We start from the raw sequence: 18,402 nt of genomic DNA on the forward strand, positions 1-18,402 counted from the left end.
GGACGTGCCAGTTGTGGCTTCTGAAGCGGCGTCGTCGGACGTGCCAGTTGTGGCTTCTGAAGCGGCGTCGTCGGACGTGCCAGTTGTGGCTTCTGAAGCGGCGTCGTCGGACGTGCCAGTTGTGGCTTCTGAAGCGGTTGTGGCAGTAGGAGAGTTTCCATAGTCATCAGACCAGCGTCTCATCTTCTCAGCAGAGGCCAGGTCATCGTTTGCCAGAGAGCTACCATAGTTTGGAGAGTCTTGGGATGCTACTTCATTTGTCTCCAAATACTCTAGAGAAAAAGAGAAGAGGAACAGTTGGGTGTTCTACACGGTCTAGGCCAAATTGCCATTTGAATGTTCAGCAACATTGCACCCCACTGAACCCGACGTAGTTCTAAACGAATGTTGCAGGCCTAACATTTTCTGGCTTCTTTAGCATCAGACACTATGGATCGGAGCATGTGCAATGGAGACGTCATTTGATGACAGCTCTGAAAAACGTAGGTTCAGGTACACAAGCAAATTTTCTAAATCAACAGCAAAGGGTTTGATAACTTCTGGTTTAAAAAAAGATTCTAAACATTTGTTATTTAGACTGGGTTACTCTACGGTGTTGAATTAGTTTAAAACACAGCAGCAAAGAACATTGCTAGAAGGGATGGGATAACATAGGGGAAGAAACGCTTACCTCCAAGTCTCCTCTGCAGAGAGACTTGATCTTGTTTCTGGGACTTGCCAACAGGGGAACAAGAAACTGAGGAGAAAGAGTTGACAGAAGTTGAGTTGACACAAAATAGCTACATATATTTAATAGCAGTGAACAAAAAAGATGACCAACGTGGAAGAAACAGACAGTCAAATTTGAATCTCCAACTTACAAAGTTCAACATGTTTCCCAAACAAAACCCTTCAATCCAAATAAAACATTAGTGAACCAACCTTTGAAGACCCCCACAGTCAGCACAAAGAGCAGAAATTCTCTCACACCTCCCATGATTATGAGAATAGTCTTTATTATCAACAAGTAATGTCATCCCGTGGCCTGTATGAGGCTTATATAGGCCACTAATGACCGTTTACCAGACAAACATGACTTAACGATCAATTAACATGCTTGATTGAGTTGAAACATTCAGATAGAAATAGACCATGTAGAACAGATGTTTCTTTGGAGGGCAGGCAATCTTTTCTACTCTATATATTGCATTTATATCTGCTATGTTTTACCCTTCTGGTCTCAGATCAGCAGTAGAAAGAAGTAGGCCTAATTATTTTAGGTATAATCTTCAAAGATTTTCGGGGGAAATAAACACTGTACCCAAATCCACTTTTTATTATGATCCTGGGAAATGGGTAGGCCTCCACCATATGGTCCTTCACAGTTTTACACCTGTGTTATATTCCTTTATTTACATAGATCACATACATAAATATATATGTTAGCTGTTAGTAGCTTTGGGATCAAATTTTCATATTGTATTGTTACTAACCATATATCATATTTTCCTCATTTGCTCTGTAGGAGACTTGGCTGGTGGAGATTCGTCATATGAAGGACATTCAAGTGGATGTGACCCCTAACCTGCAGGACAGGCTCAGCGGGGTGACAGACATCCTGTAACGGATCTCCAAGCTAGTGTCTGAGGACCTGGAGAAGGCTGTGTCTACAGCTGTGGAGCAGGACAAGCAAGGTAACCTAACCTCACCTAACCTCACTGTATGAAGGATTTTATTTTTATGTATAGTCATCTCCAATCTGTTAAAATATATGTCTCTGTATTTCTCGCCCAATCTCTCTCCTCTTCCCCATCCCCTTCACTAGGTTCTCCCCAGGATAAGCACACCATCCTGGCTGTGGTCCCCAGTCCTGCTGCTCCATGACACCTAGCCAGAAAGCAGGGCCTCAGTGAATGTATGTGGTTGTTCCTTACTTTAACATAAAACTCTCATAGATATTAACACAGTAACTGTAAATAATAACAACTATTCTGGGCTATATAATTAGTAACCTGAATGATCTATCACCTATCCGTTGTTTTAGAGCTAATTTAGACTAATAAGCTGTACACCTAAATGTCTTCTCCCCTGCTCCCTTCCCCCTCCTCCTCCTCCTCAGACCGCTGTACCCTGACCTTTGACCCTCGCACGGTCAACGGTCACCTGCTCCTCTCCAGGGAGAACCTATGGGTGCCTCTTCCCACCATAATCTTTGACCCCTACATATCTCCCCCAGGAAGGAAAAGGGGAAACAGTGTATGGTGGGAATGAACGATCTTCCCTGGAGCCTCCAGCTGGATGAGTGCCAGTTGAGCGCCTGGCACAATGGGTGCCGGGAAACGATGGCTGGCCACTCCCACCACTCCCACGCGGCTGCATGCCTTCCACTGTGCCTTCACTCAGGAGCTGTTCCCTGCCTGTTGGATAGGGGCGTCAGCATCACCCTCTGCTTGCCACGATGACAACACGAAAGGGAATGACCGTGACCTAACAATCTCATATTGGATTAGTCTCCATAACCATAGACTTCGATAGACATCGCATCATTGTATCTGTCCCATTATGGTGTCTGCAAGAGCACAGGCAGCGCCATTGAGGCCATCTCCATTTTGAAGTAGTCCATTGTCATTTTCTTCTCCTACTGCTTCTATGAGTTGGCAAACAAACTGAAAGGGTGCACACTGCCACCTAGAGTGTGTTTGAACAGGTATAAAGCCAAGGTTGGCGATTTACTGCCACCTGCAGTTATGGCATTTTTTCTCATGAGTATAATTCATTGGCTGATCCCCCGTGGTGACCTGGATGGAATTCTGTGATCATTCCTTAACCTATAGGAAGTCCCACCCCATCCCCCCTTTTGCCCTCAGAAAAGCCTAAATTTGTCGGTGCATGGACTCTACAGGGGTACTGGCCCATGTTAACTCCAATGCTTTCCACAGTTGTGTCAAGTTGGCTGGGTGTCCTTTGGGTGGTGGACAATTCTTGATACACACGGGAAACCCCAGCAGTGTTACAGTTCTTGACACAAACCAGTGTGCCTGCCACCTAATAACATACCCCGTTCATAGGCACTTAAATGTTTTGTCTTGCCCATTCACTCTCTGAATGATACACATACACAATCCATGTCTCAATTGTCTCAAGGCTTAACACTCCTTCTTTAACCTGTCTCCTCCCCTTCATCTACACTGATTGAAGTGGATTTAACAAGTGACATCAATAAGGGATCATAGCTTTCACCTGGATTCACCTGGTCAGTCTATGTCATGGAAAGAGTTCTTCATGTTTTGTATACTCAGTGTATATAAAGATGATATCTCTATCATTCTCTATGGGCTAGGTAGAGCAAGAACCATATTGTCTATACTTGTGTCACTAACCTTGGTCTAGGGGAGTAATTACATATATAGAGGGAAGCGAGCTAGTTATTTCGATTGAATCCCAGCCCCTGTTCCAGTTGGATACTAGGACACTGATGCCTGGATGGGTGAAAGCAATATGGCCTTCCATTATGCTCCGTGGAGACTTCTAAGATCAGTTAGTTTGGGAAAGTACTAGGATGTATGTAGGAAAGTAAGTCATTTAGGCGTATTACGGAACTATCCTGTGTATGTGAGACCTTTCCTTCTCCGACTGTAGTCTGCAACACCCATTTTTCCCATAGTGAGATAATTTAGCCAAGTCAGCATTTTAGAAACAAAATCCTTAACCTGGTGAGACCCCAGGTTGCGAAAATGCAACAGGCCCTCAAACTCATGTCAAACACTACATAGTTTATCTCCTTAGACCCGTATGTACACTGAACAAAAATATAAACGCAACATGTAAAGTGTTGGTCAAGGATTATTTATTTTTTTATTCCTTGATGTGATGTGGTGGGTGAGTGAGTGTGTTCTAGAATGTTCAGAAGAGTGACATTCAGGACATGACATAATAGGCCAACTTCTCTATACACACACACTCACACACACACACACAGGCAGTAGCAGTAGTAGCATATAGCCAAGATAATCTTTCCATGTACACTGAACAAAAACATATTGTAAACGCAACATGCAAACATTTAAAAGATTTTACTGAGTTACAGTTCATATAAGGAAATCAGTCAATTTAAATACATAAATTAGGCCCTAATCTAATCTGTGGCGTTGTGTTGTGTGACAAAACTGCACATTTTAGAGTGGTATTTTATTGTCCCCAGCACAAGGTGCACCTCTGTATTGATCATGCTGTTTAATCAGCTTCTTGATATGCCACACCTGTCAGGTGGATGTATTATCTTGGCAAAGGAGAAATGCTCACTAACAGGGATGTGAACACATTTGTGCACTAATTTTAAGATAAATAATATTTTTGTGCGTATGGAACATTTCTGGGATCTTTTGTTTCAGCTCATGAAAAATGGGACCAACACTTTACGTGTTGCGTTCATATTTTTGTTCAGTATAGTTAGTTGGACTAGGATCAGGGATTCGCTCCTATACTACCTAGACATTATGGTCCCTATCAACACAAAGTTCAAGTTTCATATTACACCATATTCCCTATATACAAGGGTGACATTTCAGATTTGTACCATAAGTCAAACTTCACCAACTCTTATGTATTTAAAAACTGTTTTTTAAGGTTAATTCAGGCTAGTCTCTTTGCAATAATATTTATTTTTCAACAGAGACCTGGTCATATGATCGACTGCTACCCTCTCATATTTAAGTCGTCACATTAAAAACCTGTACAGACAAATAATAAATAAACAAATAATAGTGTCCAGTACAGGCCGTGAGAAGGAGGGGTGGGAGCTGAGATACAGGCGCTCTTCTTGTCTTCAGCAGGGGAGTAGGGTGGAGGTTTGTCCTGGAGAAGATGTTTTCATACATTCCCCTAATTTATTTGGACAGTGAAGCTAAGACTTTTAATTTGTCTCTATACTCCAGCATTTTGGATCTGAGATCAAGTGTTTCATGTGAGGCGACAGTACAGAATGTCACCTTTTATTTGAGGGTATTTTCATTCATATCTGTTTTAGAAATGAAAGCATTTTATGTATCTAGTCCCCCCATTTGAATGTATCATAATTAATTGGACAAATCCAATTATAGTGAGTAGTCAAACGTTTAGTGTCAAAAGTTTAGTATTTGGTCCCATATTCCTAGCACGCAATGACAACATCAAGCTTGTGACCAATATTCCCTCTAATCTATTTTAGCACTGAGCAAATTTCAGGTCGGCTGAGCGCAAACTTGAACGTTTTGAAAATTCTGTTCAACTTCCAACGAGTGTTAACTGTGAACACTGAGGCTGTGCCCGCTTTAACTTACTGTTTTAACAGTGGCCAAGTAGGCTACTATGGCTATTTGATCATAATGTAGGCCTACTGTCAAAAACAATGGAGAAAATGCATCCCATAACATTTAACATGGAAATAGCTGTTCAATCATTCAGCCTACAGAAGCAGCCAATGTGTGGTGTTCAATGTAGGCCTACATTCCATGAGACTTTTGAAAAAAACATGCAGGGCTTGACATTAACCTCTATGAGATCGGTGTCCCGTATACGGGACGGTTGAATTAACGTGCGCTAATGTGATTAGCATGACTGTTGTAAGAATCAGCAAACTTTCCAGGACATAGACATCTATCATATGGGCAGAAAGCTTAAATTCCTGTTAATCTAACTGCACTGTCCAATTTACAGTAGCTATTACAGTGAAAGAATACCATGTTATTGTTTGAGGAGAGTGCACAACAAATGTATCACGGCAACTGGTTTGATCAATTCACCTCTGAAGGTAAATAATGTACTTACATTCAGTAATCTTGCTCTGTTTTGTCATCCTAAGGGTCTCAGAGATAAAATGTAGCATAGTTTTGTTTGATAAAATCAATTTTTATATTCAAATGTAGGAACTGGGTTCTACAGTTTGAACCCCTGCTGTAATAATAAATAATAATTAGTCATTTAGCAGACGCTCTTATCCAGAGCGACTTACAGGAGCAATTAGGGTTAAGTGCCTTGCTCAAGGGCACATCGACAGATTTTTCACCTAGTCGGCTCAGGGATTAGAACCAGCGACCTTTCGGTTACTGGCACAACGCTCTTAACCACTAAGCTACCTGCTGTCTCTGGCTCCACACCCACCCCGCCAGGCCATCTAGATGTGTGAAAGTTAATGTATAAGCTAGTTGTCACGATCGTCATACACAGAGGACCAAGGCGCAGCGTGGAATGCGAACATACTTTTAATTTGAATGATCACACGAACAAAACAACAAACGATACGAAACGTGAAGTCCTTGGTTACAATACAAACCATACGGAACAAGATCCCACAACACATTGTGGAAAACAGGCTGCCTAAGTATGGTTCCCAATCAGAGACAACAAGCAACAGCTGATACACATTGCCTCTGATTGAGAACCACACCGGCCAACATAGAAACAAAAGAACTAGTTAATAACCCTAGCACACAAAACACATAGAAACCACACACCCTGGCTCAACATAACAGAGTCCCAGAGCCAGGGCGTGACACTAGTGATCCATCATGTATGACATTCCTGGGAGCGTGTAAACGTACATTTTGTATTACCATATCATTTTTGTATGTTCTCTATAGTTATGTACTTGAAAATGCATCAATTGACCAATTCGGCACATTTGGGCAGACTTGATACAAAATAGTCCAGTATTGCACTGCTTCACTGGATCAATCAGAAACTTTGCAAACACACTGCTGTGTGGCCAAAATGGGCAAAATCTAAATTGCGCCTAAACTGCAATATTATATTGTGGTCTTTCTCTTGCATTTCAAAAATGATGGAACAAAAAAAGAATAGAAAATGCATGTTTTTTTGTTTGTATTATCTTTTACCAGATCTAATGTGTTAAATTCCCCTACATTAATTTCACATTTCCACAGACTTCAAAGTATTTCCTTTTAAATTGTATCAAGAATATGCGTATCCTTGCTTCAGGTCTTGAGCTACAGGCAGTTAGATGTGGGTGTGTCATTTTAGGAGGAAATTGAAAAAAAGGGTCCGATCCTTAAGAGGTTAACCTGTTTATCGACTTGTCCTTCAGACAAGGAGGTGACTGAACATTTTGTTGTGTTGTTTGATGGAAGATACCACTTTACAAAATAAAATGCATTATTATTCCCATACCATTACTACAGAGAATCAGACAAATTATGCTACACTCTGCCTATTGGCTTGTTAGTTTATTCAAGCCTGTCTGAAAATATAACACTAAGACAAAAAAAGCTCTTTACCTGACTCTCTTTTCAAAGATGTCTAGAAATGCACACATGTTGTGCTCTTGTAGGAAGCAACCACTCCCCCATTGTTGACTAGAAATTACCTATAACTGGGCTAATAACACAATAACTAGCAAAGGATATGAACAAAATGTGCACACGTGGCTACATGCAGCTCTTGCTTTGAACTCAAAACAAGCACATCTACTCACGACCAGAGCTGTAAACACAGTCCAGTTCAAAGTAAATGGCACAGATCCATATGTGGCAATAGTCTATTTGCATACAGGCCTACTGCAGCTCTGATTGGTTATACCCACATCTGTGTAGAGTACGGGCTGAGTCATGTGCAATAGAATCCTACTCCCATGCATTCTGCCTACAACAAAATCTCTTGAGTAGTTTGTTTTGTTTCAGTATGTTGCATTGAAAGTGGCTAATATTGCGTTGATTCGATCACAATTGCCACAGTAAAGGAAAAATGTTGGAAGTGTTAACTAACATGAAAAACTTGTTGAGTGTAGTTCAATCTTGTGCTTCTCTCTGAGGGCTGATATTTCTTCTGAGATCTGCATGAGGCAGTCTCTGGCTACTGCGCGATCAAACACGCGCTCGCTCAGAGGGAACATTGCTTGTGACTACAATCTTGTTGGCTGCATTTGCAGTTCATTTTGGTTGTGTTTTGGATTATGTTGTGTCCAATAGAAATATATGTAAATAATGTATTGTGTCATTTTGGAGTCCATTTTATAGTAAATAAAAATATAACTTGTTTCTGAACACAATCATGAATGAATCATGAATAATAAAGAGCAAGAAAGTTAAAGAGACACAACAATCATACCCCTGAAACATGCTAATGTCTCACCATTACCAATAACAGGGGAGTTTAGCATTTTTTGGTGGGTATGATATTTATGTCTATGTTAATCAATTGTCAATGAATTAATTGTGCTCTTATTTAATACTTTGGCAATATGGGATCACTCACATCATGCTAATTAAACTATCACTACTGAAGGAACTTTACAAGAGTGAGTTAGAGAAAGAGAGATGGCGCAGACTGAGAAGGCTGACATCTTACAGAAAGTACATACTATTGTCACATATGACCGCTAAGCACTTGTGGAAGTCAGATCGACAGTTACTAACCTCGATTTCGACTACAAATCCGACATCAACTCTTACCCAGCTTTTCTCTTGTTCACACCGGACACTATTATTTTGTTTCATGGGCTATAAAGAAACGCTGCAGGCGTAGACATGTTAGTCGGGCTGGCGTCTTCTTAAGACTGAGATGAAGAGAAAATCGACTGGCACTCCCCTTCGTTTCATTGGCAAATATCCAGTCAATCAGGAATAAAATGGATGAGCTTCGTTCGAGAGTCTCCTTTCAGAGAGACTTGAAAAGCTGCAATATTATATGCCTTGCAGAAACTTGGCTGACTCAATCTATGAACATGGAACTCAGTGGTTTCTCCATGCAATGGCACGATCGGATGTAGGCAGCCTCGGGAAAGTCCAAAGGGGGAGGAGTGTGCCTCTCCATTAACAACTGGTGCGCTGCTTCCAGTGTGAAGTAAATCTCAAGATTTTGCTCACCTAATCTACAATGCTTATGGTAAGCTGCAGACCTTTTTATCTACCAAGCCAACACAACTTTGGCACTCAACAAACTGTATGGGGTGTATGGGGGATTTATTATTCTCCTAATTGATGGGATGACTAACTTAGAAAGAATGCATTCTGGACTGTGCTGATGTAGGTTGTGTCACCTGGCAAGCTGTGATTGATGTGAAGAGCTGTTTTAGGGGGTAAAATGAGATAAGGATTTGTGTCTCCAAATACTAGACTATACTGGTTCTTTGTGATCTGTGAACCTTCCTTGGACGTAGAAATGGTGTCTAGGGGAGCTGGCACTTCTCATTATGACAGGTTGTTATGATAAACGTATGCCTGGAAACAGGGATGCGCTAAGAGGCGGGGAACAGCCAGTGCGCCAACGGATTGGCTGAGTAAGTCTAAACCACGCTCAAGCGTCTACTCTGATTGGCCAGCAGAGAGGTGGGAAACTCTCTCTCTGTAAGAGTATTTGAGGAAGAATCTAAAACAATAGATTTAGTTCTCTGAAGTGCCCTGCGAGGTATTTCAAGGAGCCTGTATATACGAAACATCATATTTACCATTGAAGGTTTTTGCATTAATTAAAATAACTAGTATATCTTAGAAGTCGTGTTGACCTCTTTTGTTCCTAATGCCAGATTTGAATTGACGCAACTTTGACAGGTGATAAACAAACAATAAACCGCACACCCAGAGGCAGCGTTTCTAGTGGGCATAGACTTTAACGCGGAGAGACTTACAGTACAACCGTTCTACCTCACTTCTACCAACACGTCTCTGCACATGTCGAGAGACAAATTTGAGGTGACAGAGAGTGACATTCAATACCGCCTTACACACTCTTGCCTGCATCTAGCTGATATAGGGTGTAATCATTAGTAGTCCAACAGTTGCAAACTAGAGTTTCTATTGGACAAATTCATGTATGTTTATCCCTGTTTTGTTCCATTTGCTTCCGTTTATGAAACCATTTTCAACAGAATCGGCGGAATGAATACACCCCTGAAACACGTAAACAGAGTTCACTTTCATAACAGACACGTTGTATTCCTTCTCTTCCCTTCGCTTGTGGAATTCAATGCACAACACATCAGCTGTATGTGACCAGGCGAAGAAACCTTTCCAAGCCAAACCGGTAAACCCAGCCTACATTGTTGTCCCCATAAGTAATGTCATAGTCAGCATAGCTAATAGAACTAACACATTAGTAAACACGCTACAATCATGCAGTAACATTAGTGTACAGTCAGTAAGCAGTTACACCGGCGGACCCCAGTGGCAATAAATTAGTAATACCAAAAGCTTATCTTGACTTGGAAGAGTTCCAGTGTTGTGTTGGAAAGTCATAGCCACCTAGCTAACATAGCATCCCTCTGTTTGAGCAGGGTGTTTCAGTATGCTAAACTAGCAAGCTGCATTTCCTAGCTAAGTAAGTGAAAGTGAAAAAGAAATGATGAAATCTCTCTCTCGCTATTTCTCTCGTTTCTCCTTCATTTTGGAAGAAATTATTTTGTTCAAAACTTTTCAACTATTCTCTTTCTCTCTCTTTGAGTCAACTACTCACCACATTTTATATACTGCAGTGCTCGCTAGCTGTAGTTTATGCTTTTAGTACTAGATTAATTCTCTGATCCTTTGATTGGATGAACAACATGTTAGTTCATGCTGCAGGAGCTTTGATAGGCTGGAGGACGTCCTTCGGAATTTGTCATAATAACTGTGTAACTCTACGGAAGGGGGTGAGAACTATGAGCCTCCTAGGTTTTGTCAATGTACCCAGTGGAGGACGGAAGCTAGCTGTCCTCCGGCTTCACCATGGTGCTACCCTACATAGTGCTGTTGAGGCTACTGTAGACCTTTGCAAAATACTGTGTTTTAATCAGTTATTTGGTGATGTGATTATATTTAGCATATTTTTATGTAAAAAGGATCACTTTTTTAATGTTTTACCATTTTAATTTTCATGAAATTCACTGAGGAGGATGGCCCTCCCCTTCTTCCTCTGAAGAGCCTCCACTGGTATTGACTGCAGCTGAAATGCTTCCTGAGGAGACTATAGATGGCATCTGGGTTAGCTAGAATGCCACTATTCCTGATTCCGATTGAGACTACATCTTCTGCTCTTCCCTTGAGATGGATGAGAATCTCTCAGGCCTGTTCCTCTATTTTCATGTGTCCCTTTTTAATAAAGTTTATCATGGCCTCTTCCCATTCATCAAATGTAATTGTGTCTTATCTCTCCCCTCTAAAGGAAGGTGGTTCTTTGACTTTTCTTTGGGCAACTACTTGGACTTGGGAGAAGTCTAGAACTTGGCTAACTGTAGGGTCAGGTCTGTGTCTTGGTTCACTTTGGCTAGTGGCTGTAGCTCCTGTTGGGCTACTAGAACTGAAGTGCATGATAATGCTATCAGCTAGCTGCTGTCCTATCTGTTGGACTATGATACTCATCTGGCCTATTAGCACTGCATCGTCATTGGGGTTAGGAGTGGAGGTGCTAACAACCTGGGGCCTAGGTGAGTTGACTGCATGATGACAATGAGAAGCTGCATTGTCCCCACTGACTAAAGGAACTTCCCCTGCAATTTCACTACCATTGACATCACCACACACACTAGGACTACCAGTTGGGAAAGGAATAGATAACCCCAACACACCCCTTCCCCTACCAACATTGACAGGTGTTAGCAAATCTGAAAAACAAATATGGTTGAAACTCATTGTAGTAGCTCAAAATGAAAGTTGATAAAAAAAATATTTTGTAGCAAAATTTGAAATTGTGTTTTTTACATTGGATAAAAGTAGAGACTCAGAGCTAGAAAATTGTGTATCATACACTACAGTTGAGGAAAAATTAGAAATTAATTCTGCGTTAAAAATTGGTAAACTTGTAACCTAACTTATGAGAAAATTGCCTTTGAATGTTTTGTACACCTTATGGAGACCTCTTCTTTGTCTACACCCATTCAGCATCGTTCAGCTTTAGCCCCACCCATCTCTTTAAGGTATGATCCAAGCGTCCTGTCCTAACAACAACAGTCAAGCTAACTGGCTAGCTTGCTAGCTACTTCCAGACACAAATGAGAGAACAGCTCACTCTGACCATTTTACTCGCCCTAGTAGAGCTGGTTAGGATGTTTTTATGTTTTCCAGAGCGTTGGTGACTGCAACTGTGCTGCTGGCAACAATTTACGCTTTTTTGCAAATGTCTACTGACACCGGCCATATTCCATGGGTGTTGAGCGTTCGTAATTTCGTCAGTTATTATGCGCTCTGGCACACTCAGACGAGAGTTCTCTGAAATCGGAGTAGATAGCCAGAGCGAATTTAAAAGCTACATCTATCAACCTTGCCACCAGAGGTCTCTTCACAGTCCCCAAGTCCAGAACAGACTATGGGAGGCACACAGGACTACATAGAGCAATGACTACATGGAACTCTATTCCACATCAGGTAACTGATGCAAGCAGTAGAATCAAATTTAAAACATTTCTAAAAATACACCTTATGGAACAGCGGGATTGTGAAGCAACACAAACATAGGCACAGACACATGCATACACACACATGATAACATACGTTCTATACACACACGTACACATGGATTTTGTGTTGGAGATATGTGATAGTGGATTATGGGCCTGAGGGGGCACACTTTATGTTGTAAATTCTGTAATGAATGTATTGTAATGTTTTAAAAATTAATTTTGTTGGACCCCAGGAAGAGCTAATGGGTACAAATATCTACCTCAAATACCTTGTAACCCTGCACACTGATCTGGAACTGGTACTCCTTGTATATAGCTTTATTCTTGGGTATTTTATTCCTCGTCAAACATTAAAGGAACAGTTGTCTCCATGTCTCGTCCGTACCTGGTAGGAGTACTCGGGTGGGGGTCCCGCGGAGTTCATCCCATTGGCTGGGGGAGGAGGGTAGGCATAGGCCTCATTGGCCATATATTTTCCAGAGAATCTACCAATTTTCCTTCCTGAGGAAATTGCAATAAATTCTCGGGCTTCCCGGTATTCCCGTTCAAACCGAAAGTGCTATTTAAAAGCATATAATACCATTAAATAAAATCTGACATGATTATACCACTCTAAATGGAGAAATATGCACAATCTAAAGTGTTCTTTATGTATTTGTTGCAATTTAATCAACAATGTTCCCTCAAAGTCACCACACCATTTCATTGATGTAGCCTAGTTTTAACAGGCCTATGAAGCACTGATGGCCGACGGGTCAAATATGAGGTTAATACAGTACAAATTAATATTTTTAGCCTACCTTTGAAAGATGCATTTTGGTCCTTTTCTCTCCCCTTGCACCTGGCTATTGAGGGAATTTGGGAAGGTTGTGGCTGTTTATACTTCACTTATTGTTATGATTTTGTCAGAGGAAACTATAATAATAATAATAATAATATGCCATTTAGCAAACGCTTTTATCCAAAGCGACTTAGTCATGCGTGCATACATTTTTTGTGTATGGGTGGTCCCGGGGATCGAACCCACTACCCTGGTAGAGCACGCGTTACAAGCGCCGTGCTCTACCAGCTGAGCTACAAACTAATCGGAATCTCCAATAATCAAACAGTTAAGCGGAGATTCAACAATGGATAGCGCCGCAGTTGATCAATTGCCCGTGAATCTAAACCCGCATTTAATATGCCATTCTAAGGTAGGCTATATTTTACATAAAATCTTATGAGGCCTACTTACTGCATCTGTTTTCTAGCAATAAAGTAAATGATCATCTCTGAAGTCACAGCATAAATGAAACGTGAGACTTTGGACTACACAAACAGACTATATATTCAAAGTAAATAAACTGCCATTATTACTTTTATTCAATACAAAATACAGTTCTCGCATTATTTTTCAACAGGAAAAACACTTGGTCAGAAACTAAGTAATTGACACTGACTGATTCCATGTAGCAAACAAAATCATTTGCATAGGCCATACCCGTTTTAACGTGTTGCTTCAAAACAGGCTCAATTCAGGTCGGATTTGCAGTCGGCCTCGTTGGCATAAATGAGTGAAGCTTTGCCACAGACCTTTTGTATTAAAGCAGGTAGGCCTACCGGTAGCTCAAAAGTTGGAGTCAATTTTGTTACTGTATTTCAAGGTTGCGTGTACATGCACTTTGAATTCATGGCGACTAAAAACGGTAGGCTACGACGCACAAACCCTAGGCGCTACAAGCAACTCTGGGAGAGCTAGGACCAGATCGCAGCCTGCCAGCTAAGACAGGTTAACATTGCCTTTAACCTAAAAGTTTGGATTTTTACTGGCATATGCAGACCAACCCCCAAAACGATTGGCTAATGATATGAGAGCTGGTGTTACATGTAAGAATTCACGAGTAGGAAACCAATTGTCCGTAGACTCAAGACTAGTAGACACTCAGCAGAGTAATTTAAATGCAATTTGACAACATTCAGCACTGACACCATTAACCCCAATTCTAGCAACATCCTCATTTACAGACGTGATATGCACCAACCAAGCGCTCAGTTCTACAAACTACATCAGGTTAAATTGACCTAGAACCCATTACATCATTTGATGCTACTAGCATAAGCAAATGTAGCTTAAGAAAGTCCAATGGTAATTTAAACACAAATTGGTCGAAGTAGTAATATATTGCTGATGCCAAAGCATGTTTATAATGCAATAAAACTGTTTTGCCATCACCCCAGTTACTAAAGTCAGGTCATTGAACCTCCAAAACAAAACTAAGGACACAAGTATTAAAGTTACTGTTTAATTGAGGCAAAACACACAAACGCAGTTACACACAACCTGGACTAGAGTACCCATGTACGTCCCACTTCAGATATCCAGGTTTGTGGTCAACGGGGTCTCAGATGCAGAGGTGAACTGTTCCTCAATGGCATGGTCAGTAACAGAAGGCGCTTGGTCTACAGACTCGTCCCCACTTGTGCAAGAGTATAAATTACCCACAATCAGTAGTTCTCGTGGCTTCAGTAGCCAGTTGTGGCGTCGTCTGACGTGCCGGTTGTGGCTTCTGAAGCGGCGTCGTCGGACGTGCCAGTTGTGGCTTCTGAAGCGGCGTCGTCGGACGTGCCAGTTGTGGCTTCTGAAGCGGCGTCGTCGGACGTGCCAGTTGTGGCTTCTGAAGCGGCGTCGTCGGACGTGCCAGTTGTGGCTTCTGAAGCGGCGTCGTCGGACGTGCCAGTTGTGGCTTCTGAAGCGGCGTCGTCGGACGTGCCAGTTGTGGCTTCTGAAGCGGCGTCGTCGGACGTGCCAGTTGTGGCTTCTGAAGCGGCGTCGTCGGACGTGCCAGTTGTGGCTTCTGAAGCGGCGTCGTCGGACGTGCCAGTTGTGGCTTCTGAAGCGGCGTCGTCGGACGTGCCAGTTGTGGCTTCTGAAGCGGCGTCGTCGGACGTGCCAGTTGTGGCTTCTGAAGCGGCGTCGTCGGACGTGCCAGTTGTGGCTTCTGAAGCGGCGTCGTCGGACGTGCCAGTTGTGGCTTCTGAAGCGGCGTCGTCGGACGTGCCAGTTGTGGCTTCTGAAGCGGCGTCGTCGGACGTGCCAGTTGTGGCTTCTGAAGCGGCGTCGTCGGACGTGCCAGTTGTGGCTTCTGAAGCGGCGTCGTCGGACGTGCCAGTTGTGGCTTCTGAAGCGGCGTCGTCGGACGTGCCAGTTGTGGCTTCTGAAGCGGCGTCGTCGGACGTGCCAGTTGTGGCTTCTGAAGCGGTTGTGGCAGTAGGAGAGTTTCCATAGTCATCAGACCAGCGTCTCATCTTCTCAGCAGAGGCCAGGTCATCGTTTGCCAGAGAGCTACCATAGTTTGGAGAGTCTTGGGATGCTACTTCATTTGTCTCCAAATACTCTAGAGAAAAAGAGAAGAGGAACAGTTGGGTGTTCTACACGGTCTAGGCCAAATTGCCATTTGAATGTTCAGCAACATTGCACCCCACTGAACCCGACGTAGTTCTAAACGAATGTTGCAGGCCTAACATTTTCTGGCTTCTTTAGCATCAGACACTATGGATCGGAGCATGTGCAATGGAGACGTCATTTGATGACAGCTCTGAAAAACGTAGGTTCAGGTACACAAGCAAATTTTCAAAATCAACAGCAAAGGGTTTGATAACTTCTGGTTTAAAAAAAGATTCTAAACATTTGTTATTTAGACTGGGTTACTCTACGGTGTTGAATTAGTTTAAAACACAGCAGCAAAGAACATTGCTAGAAGGGATGGGATAACATAGGGGAAGAAACGCTTACCTCCAAGTCTCCTCTGCAGAGAGACTTGATCTTGTTTCTGGGACTTGCCAACAGGGGAACAAGAAACTGAGGAGAAAGAGTTGACAGAAGTTGAGTTGACACAAAATAGCTACATATATTTAATAGCAGTGAACAAAAAAGAGGACCAACGTGGAAGAAACAGACAGTCAGATTTGAATCTCCAACTTACAAAGTTCAACATGTTTCCCAAACAAAACCCTTCAATCCAAATAAAACATTAGTGAACCAACCTTTGAAGACCCCCACAGTCAGCACAAAGAGCAGAAATTCTCTCACACCTCCCATGATTATGAGAATAGTCTTTATTATCAACAAGTAATGTCATCCCGTGGCCTGTATGAGGCTTATATAGGCCACTAATGACCGTTTACCAGACAAACATGACTTAACGATCAATTAACATGCTTGATTGAGTTGAAACATTCAGATAGAAATAGACCATGTAGAACAGATGTTTCTTTGGAGGGCAGGCAATCTTTTCTACTCTATATATTGCATTTATATCTGCTATGTTTTACCCTTCTGGTCTCAGATCAGCAGTAGAAAGAAGTAGGCCTAATTATTTTAGGTATAATCTTCAAAGATTTTCGGGGGAAATAAACACTGTACCCAAATCCACTTTTTATTATGATCCTGGGAAATGGGTAGGCCTCCACCATATGGTCCTTCACAGTTTTACACCTGTGTTATATTCCTTTATTTACATAGATCACATACATAAATATATATGTTAGCTGTTAGTAGCTTTGGGATCAAATTTTCATATTGTATTGTTACTAACCATATATCATATTTTCCTCATTTGCTCTGTAGGAGACTTGGCTGGTGGAGATTCGTCATATGAAGGACATTCAAGTGGATGTGACCCCTAACCTGCAGGACAGGCTCAGCGGGGTGACAGACATCCTGTAACGGATCTCCAAGCTAGTGTCTGAGGACCTGGAGAAGGCTGTGTCTACAGCTGTGGGGCAGGACAAGCAAGGTAACCTAACCTCACCTAACCTCACTGTATGAAGGATTTTATTTTTATGTATAGTCATCTCCAATCTGTTAAAATATATGTCTCTGTATTTCTCGCCCAATCTCTCTCCTCTTCCCCATCCCCTTCACTAGGTTCTCCCCAGGATAAGCACACCATCCTGGCTGTGGTCCCCAGTCCTGCTGCTCCATGACACCTAGCCAGAAAGCAGGGCCTCAGTGAATGTATGTGGTTGTTCCTTACTTTAACATAAAACTCTCATAGATATTAACACAGTAACTGTAAATAATAACAACTATTCTGGGCTATATAATTAGTAACCTGAATGATCTATCACCTATCCGTTGTTTTAGAGCTAATTTAGACTAATAAGCTGTACACCTAAATGTCTTCTCCCCTGCTCCCTTCCCCCTCCTCCTCCTCCTCAGACCGCTGTACCCTGACCTTTGACCCTCGCACGGTCAACGGTCACCTGCTCCTCTCCAGGGAGAACCTACGGGTGCCTCTTCCCACCATAATCTTTGACCCCTACATCTCTCCCCCAGGTGACCTACGAGGGCATCCCCAGGAAGGAAAAGGGGAAACAGTGTATGGTGGGAATGAACGATCTTCCCTGGAGCCTCCAGCTGGATGAGTGCCAGTTGAGCGCCTGGCACAATGGGTGCCGGGAAACGATGGCTGGCCACTCCCACCACTCCCACGCGGCTGCATGCCTTCCACTGTGCCTTCACTCAGGAGCTGTTCCCTGCCTGTTGGATAGGGGCGTCAGCATCACCCTCTGCTTGCCACGATGACAACACGAAAGGGAATGACCGTGACCTAACAATCTCATATGGGATTAGTCTCCATAACTATAGACTTCGATAGACATCGCATCATTGTATCTGTCCCATTATGGTGTCTGCAAGAGCACAGGCAGCGCCATTGAGGCCATCTCCATTTTGAAGTAGTCCATTGTCATTTTCTTCTTCTACTGCTTCTATGAGTTGGCAAACAAACTGAAAGGGTGCACACTGCCACCTAGAGTGTGTTTGAACAGGTATAAAGCCAAGGTTGGCGATTTACTGCCACCTGCAGTTATGGCATTTTTTTACATTTACATTTACATTTTTACATTTTAGTCATTTAGCAGACGCTCTTATCCAGAGCGACTTACAGGAGCAATTAGGGTTAAGTTCCTTGCTCAAGGGCATATTTACGTCATTTAGCAGACGCTCTTATCCAGAGCGACTACAAATTGGTGCATTCACCCTATAGCCAGTGGGATAACCACTTTACAATTATACA

The sequence above is a fragment of the Coregonus lavaretus genome (genome assembly GCF_964263955.1).
Source record: "Coregonus lavaretus genome assembly, contig: HAP1_SCAFFOLD_630, whole genome shotgun sequence".
NCBI classification, from domain to species: Eukaryota; Metazoa; Chordata; class Actinopteri; order Salmoniformes; family Salmonidae; genus Coregonus; species Coregonus lavaretus.